Source organism: Myotis brandtii, unplaced genomic scaffold (assembly GCF_000412655.1).
Source record: "Myotis brandtii unplaced genomic scaffold, ASM41265v1 scaffold14, whole genome shotgun sequence".
In the NCBI taxonomy this organism is placed as follows: Eukaryota; Metazoa; Chordata; class Mammalia; order Chiroptera; family Vespertilionidae; genus Myotis; species Myotis brandtii.
In genome coordinates, this window is record NW_005354999.1 from 2,700,806 (window position 1) to 2,706,815 (window position 6,010).

The following is a 6,010-nucleotide window of genomic DNA, read 5'->3' on the forward strand; positions in this document are numbered from 1 at the left end:
GAGTGCACAAATTTTTGTGCACCGGGCCTCTAGTCCTATATAATAAAAGGCTAATATGCAAATTGACCAAACAGTGGAACGACAGGTCGCTATGACGCACACTGACCACCAGGAGCTGCCCCCTGGTGGTCAGTGAGCTCCCTGCGGGGAGCAGGCCTAAGCCATCAGTTGGACACCTTCCGAGGGTTCCCGAACTGCAAGATGGTGCAAGCCAGGCTGAGGGACTCCCCCACCACCTGCCATGTTCACGAATTTCATGCACCAGGCCTCTAGTTAAAAAGAAAATAAGTGTTGGTGAGGATGTGGAAAAACTGGAGCTCTTGTGCACTCTTGTTGGGACTGTAAATTGTTGCTTTGGAAAACAGTATGGTAATTCCTAAAATAAAAAATTAAAAAAAAATAGAGCAATTGCATATAATCCAGCAATTCCATTTCTGGGTATATACTCAAAAGAATTGAAAGCAAGCTCTGGAAGTGATATTTGTGTACCAGTGTTCAAAGCAGCATTACTTACAATAGCTAAATCATTGAAGCAACACAAGTAACCATCCAGGAATGATGGATAAGTAAAATGTCACACACACACAAATATTATTTATTCTTAAAAAATAAGGAAATTCTGAAATATGCTGCAACATGGAAAAACCTTGAGGATGCTATACTAAATGAAATAAACCTGTCACAAGAAAGATGAATACTGTATGGTTCTACTTACATGAGATACTTAGAGTAGTCAAAACCATATAGAAAAGAAAGGGTGGAGGAAGAGGAATAGAGAGTGATTGTTTAATGGGTATGATGTTTCAGTTTTGCAAGACGAAAAAAGTTGTGGACAGGAATAGTGGCGTTGATTGCCTAATGGTAACCATAATGGTAACCCTATCCCTAACCCTAACCCTACAATATCGATGTGCTTGATACTTCTGAGCTATACACTTAAAATGGTTGGGGCACTATTTTTCTTTTCTTTAATCCTCACCTGGGGATATATGCTCATTGATTTTAGAGAGAGGAAGGGAGAGATAGTGAGAAACATCGATGTGAGAGAGAAACATCAATTGGCATCCTCCCGCATGTCCCCCAACCTGGAATCCAACCCGCAACCTCTTTGGTGCAGGGGATGATGCTCCAACCAACTGAGCCACGGGCATCCAACCTGCAACTCAGGTATGTGCCCCAACCCAGAATCCAACCCGCAACCCCTTTGGTGCACGGGATGATGTTCCAACCAACTGAGCCACCCGGCCAGGGCAAGACAGTAAATTTTATGTTATGTGTAATTTACCAGAATTTTATAAAAATTGGGGCAGGAGGGAAACCCCAGCAATACTAATATTAACACTGACAATAAGAGTACTGAATGCAGTTTAAGATTTCTTAATGGAATTGGGTTTTATCCCTAAAATATGTATAGAAACACTGCCATTTAAATGCTGTGATTTCAGAGCTCCTTAAATATTTCTTTCTAAGGAGTTATGCCACAAACTTGACACCAGCTTGTTTCCAATTCTTGGAAATTGCCTTATTTTAATCATTTTTATTTAATTCTGTCTTTGAATTATCTGAAACATTTACATGGTTCTTAAGTGTAAACCACAAAACAGGTACATTCAGATAGTATAGCTTTCATCCATGCCCTTGTTTCCTCTTTTCTTCCTACCCCTATTAATCGCTGATTTTGTTAATTTTTTTTATCCTTCAATTTTTTTTTAATATTAGAAAATGCACATATCTGTCCTGTTCTATCTTCTTTCTAATACAAAAAGTTGCAGGCTGTAAATACTGTTCTACACCTCGATTTTTCAGGATACCGTATCTTGGAGATTGCTCCCTGGCTGTGTACTGAGACCCGCCTGCTCCTTCGCACAGCTGCACAGTCCTACACTCTGGGATTATGATTGGCAGAATTCCAGCTATGCAATCAAACACTTATCTAGGAACAACTGTGAAAGGAATTTAAAGGTATCATTAAATCCCAATTCAATGAACTTTAAAATATGTAGATTATGTGGGCAGGCCTAATCTGATCAGGTGACATCCTTCAAAGCAGAGCCTTTCCTCTGGCTGGTGGCAGAGGGAGCCAAAGACATTGGAGGGGTGAGGGGCACTCAGGCCAGGCCAAGTGTTCCTCTGGCCTCCAGGAAGAACGCAAACCGCATGCTATACACTGCTAACCGAGAGGCACAGCCTCTGGAGGCTGAGAGCAAGCCCCAGCTGAAACCAGCAGGAAATAAGGACCTCAGTCCACTACAGCAATGCAAATATTAACACTGACAATAAGAGTACTGAATGCAGTTTAAAATTTCTTAATGGAATTGGGTTTTATCCCTAAAGTATGTATAGAAACACTGCCATTTAAATACTGTGATTTCAAAGCTCCTTAAATATTTCTTTCTAAGGAGTTATGCCACAAACCTGACACCAGCTTGTTTCCAATTCTTGGAAATTGCCTTATTTTTATCATTTTTATTTAATTCTGTCTTTTAATTATCTGAAACATTTACATGGTTCTTAAGTGTAAACCACAAAACAGGTACATTCAGATAGTATAGCTTTCATCCATGCCCTTGTTTCCTCTTTTCTTCCTACCCCTATTAATCGCTGATTTTGTTAATTTTTTTTATCCTTCAATTTTTTTTTAATATTAGAAAATGCACATATCTGTCCTGTTCTATCTTCTTTCTAATACAAAAAGTTGCAGGCTGTAAATACTGTTCTACACCTCGATTTTTCAGGATACCGTATCTTGGAGATTGCTCCCTGGCTGTGTACTGAGACCCGCCTGCTCCTTCGCACAGCTGCACAGTCCTACACTCTGGGATTATGATTGGCAGAATTCCAGCTATGCAATCAAACACTTATCTAGGAACAACTGTGAAAGGAATTTAAAGGTATCAGTAAATCCCAACTCAATGAACTTTAAAATATGTAGATTACGTGGGCAGGCCTAATCTGATCAGGTGACATCCTTCAAAGCAGAGCCTTTCCTCTGGCTGGTGGCAGAGGGAGCCAAAGACATTGGAGGGGTGAGGGGCACTCAGGCCAGGCCAAGTGTTCCTCTGGCCTCCAGGAAGAACGCAAACCGCATGCTATACACTGCTAACCGAAAGGCACAGCCTCTGGAGGCTGAGAGCAAACCCCAGCTGAAACCAGCAGGAAATAAGGACCTCAGTCCTATGGGTGCAAGGAAGTGAATTCCACCATTAAGCAGTGAGCCGGGGAAAAAACCCTGAGCCTCAGATGAGAACTGCAGCATCAGCCCACACCCTGACTTCAAGTCTCTGAGACAGGAGCAGAGGATTCACTACACAGAGCTCAGACCCCTGACCCGTGGAAGGTGTTAGATTAATAAATGCCTGTTGTCTTTAAAAAATTTCATTAGAAAATGACTTTACAAGGCAAGGGACCACCCTCAGCCCCCAAGGCCAGAGCAATAACATGAGGTCAGTGGAAAAGTTACACAAATAAAGTCAAGCCGTAAGGATATATTCAGTACTAAAGAAGAGATGCATATGTGATTCCGAGTTGCCTAGTGGCCAAAGCAGCTAAGGAAACATGATATACAAGCAATAATAGCTATAAGAAATACATGCACTTGTGCAGCAGAGCGATCTGAGTGAAATTTCCTCCTCATAGGTCCTCATAAAGGACACACTAAGCAGTAGAGTGGACTTCGCTGTCATGAAAAACTGTATATTATAAGGATATTTTTATAGCATCCATTTTGTAAGCAGAGGTCAACACACCAAAGCAGACTTTACTGAAAGCAAATACAATAGGAGCTATACTTCACTAAAAGTGAATACAATGGGTGATAGCAGACCTTAAAGGCAGATGCAGGCATTAAATACATAGGCACTTTGACCCCAAAAGTTACAAGATAAAAGCTGCATTTAAGAACAAATAGTCTAGCAATGCTATCAGGATGAGTTGGAGCAAATTTGTCCAAGCCCCTCTCTCACTACCCACGCATATGCAACCTTGGAAAGAAACATCTGTTTTAGACAACTGACCAATGTGTGGGTCAGCCTAAAGGCCATGAGTATTCTGGGATCCAGTATCCCAGGGCAAACCAGAGAGGTTCAATCTTTGTGGACAGTTCTGTCGATTGCAATAGGAAAAGGGTTATATTTTTCCTATAACTGTTATTTCAGCAAAAAGCATGGTTTATTAGATTTATCCCAGCGACCTCAAAGATCATTAACACACAATGTGAGGTGGCATTTAAACTTCTCAAAACCTTCCATTTTGTTCTCATTGTGTATCTACAGTAATGGTTAGGCTGAGCTTTCTTTTTTCAACACATACTTTAGTGTAAATCCAAGACTATTATTTTCCCTATCAGTACAACAGCACTGCTACCTGGGCGAGAATACACCCATCACAGCACATCCACCATGAGCCAGGTGTACTGGAGGGGGAGCTTCTCCCTAAGCCCTTGACAGTGAGCTGAGAGGCTGTAAATTACACCGGGTCTGCTCTCCCCAGCGGAGCAACAAGGAGAGCTATGAGCACAGCCCACCTTCAGTCTTCTCTTCTCACTGCACAGGTCACTTCTGATATTATTCTGACCACATATTTTATTTTTCTCTAATTTAAACCCACATCAGACTATATTCTTTCTTGACTCCAATAACCAGAGGCACCTGAAAATATTCCTTATGTACTAGTATAAGGACAATTAGCTAAACTTTTAAATATACATACTTTATAGTATTTTGTCTTGTTAGGAAAGGAATAGCATTTAATTGCAAAAGAATATATAAAAAATTAATTGAAAGCATTGTATACATTAAATGGGTAAATTATAAGATATATATATTATATCTCAATAAAGCAGCTATTTCAAAATTAATTGAGCCCTGGCCGACATTGCTCAGTGGTTAGAGTGACAGCCCTTAAACCAAAGGGTCTTGGGTTCGAGTCTGGTCAAGGGGCGTATCTGGGTTGCAGGTTCCCTGCCCTGGTTGGGTGTAAGAGTCATAGTGATAATGATAGGAAATAAGTAGAGAGTGTCACAATGTTATAGCAATAGAAAATAATTAGAGTGCTATAGGAAATGTAGAAAAATTTCCTCGCGAGACTTCGGTCGCCCTCCTCCTGCTGACTCAACCCAACCAGATGGCCAGCCACCCAATCAGCCGGAGGAGGGCGACAGAAGTCTCACGATCGGAGGTTCGGCCATTCTTCTACCGTCCGGCGTGGAGCAAGGCAGCGTGGAGCGTGGACCAAGAGGATGATTGATGTCTGAAGTTGGGGACCCATTTTTAAGCCTATTCTGACCCAGGGCGGTCCAGGTGGCTATCAGTAACATACGTCATCTCACAAGTATTAATCAGAGTACAAGCTGATTATCAATCACAGTGTCACTCAGAAGGTGTCTATCAGGTTTACATATGTCATTCCTAAGGGTAGCCTTCAGCTATGGTCTTATCTATATGGTGCAGCTAGGGCTTAGCCAGAGCGGTCATGCTGACTCAACCCAACCAGATGGCCAGCCACCCAATCAGCCGGAGGAGGGCGACAGAAGTCTCACGATCGGAGGTTCGGCCATTCTTCTACCGTCCGGCGTGGAGCAAGGCAGCGTGGAGCGTGGACCAAGAGGATGATCTATGTCTGAAGTTGGGGACCCATTTTTAAGCCTGTTCTGACCTAAGGCAGTCCAGGTGGCTATCAGTAACATACGTCATCACACAAGTATTAATCAGAGTACAAGCTGATTATCAATCACAGTGTCACTCAGAAGGTGTCAATCAGGTTTACATACGTCATTCCTAAGGGTAGCATTCAGCTATGGTCTTATCTATATGGTGCAGCTAGGGCTTAGCCAGAGCGGTCATTCCCTGTGCTCTTTAATATTTCACACAAGTATTTCACAAAAAATAATTTTTCTACATTTCCTATAACACTTTAATTATTCTCTATTGCAGTGGTTCTCAGCCTTCATAATTCCGCGACCCTTTAATACAGCTCCTCATGTTGTGGTGACCCCCAACCATAAAATTATTTT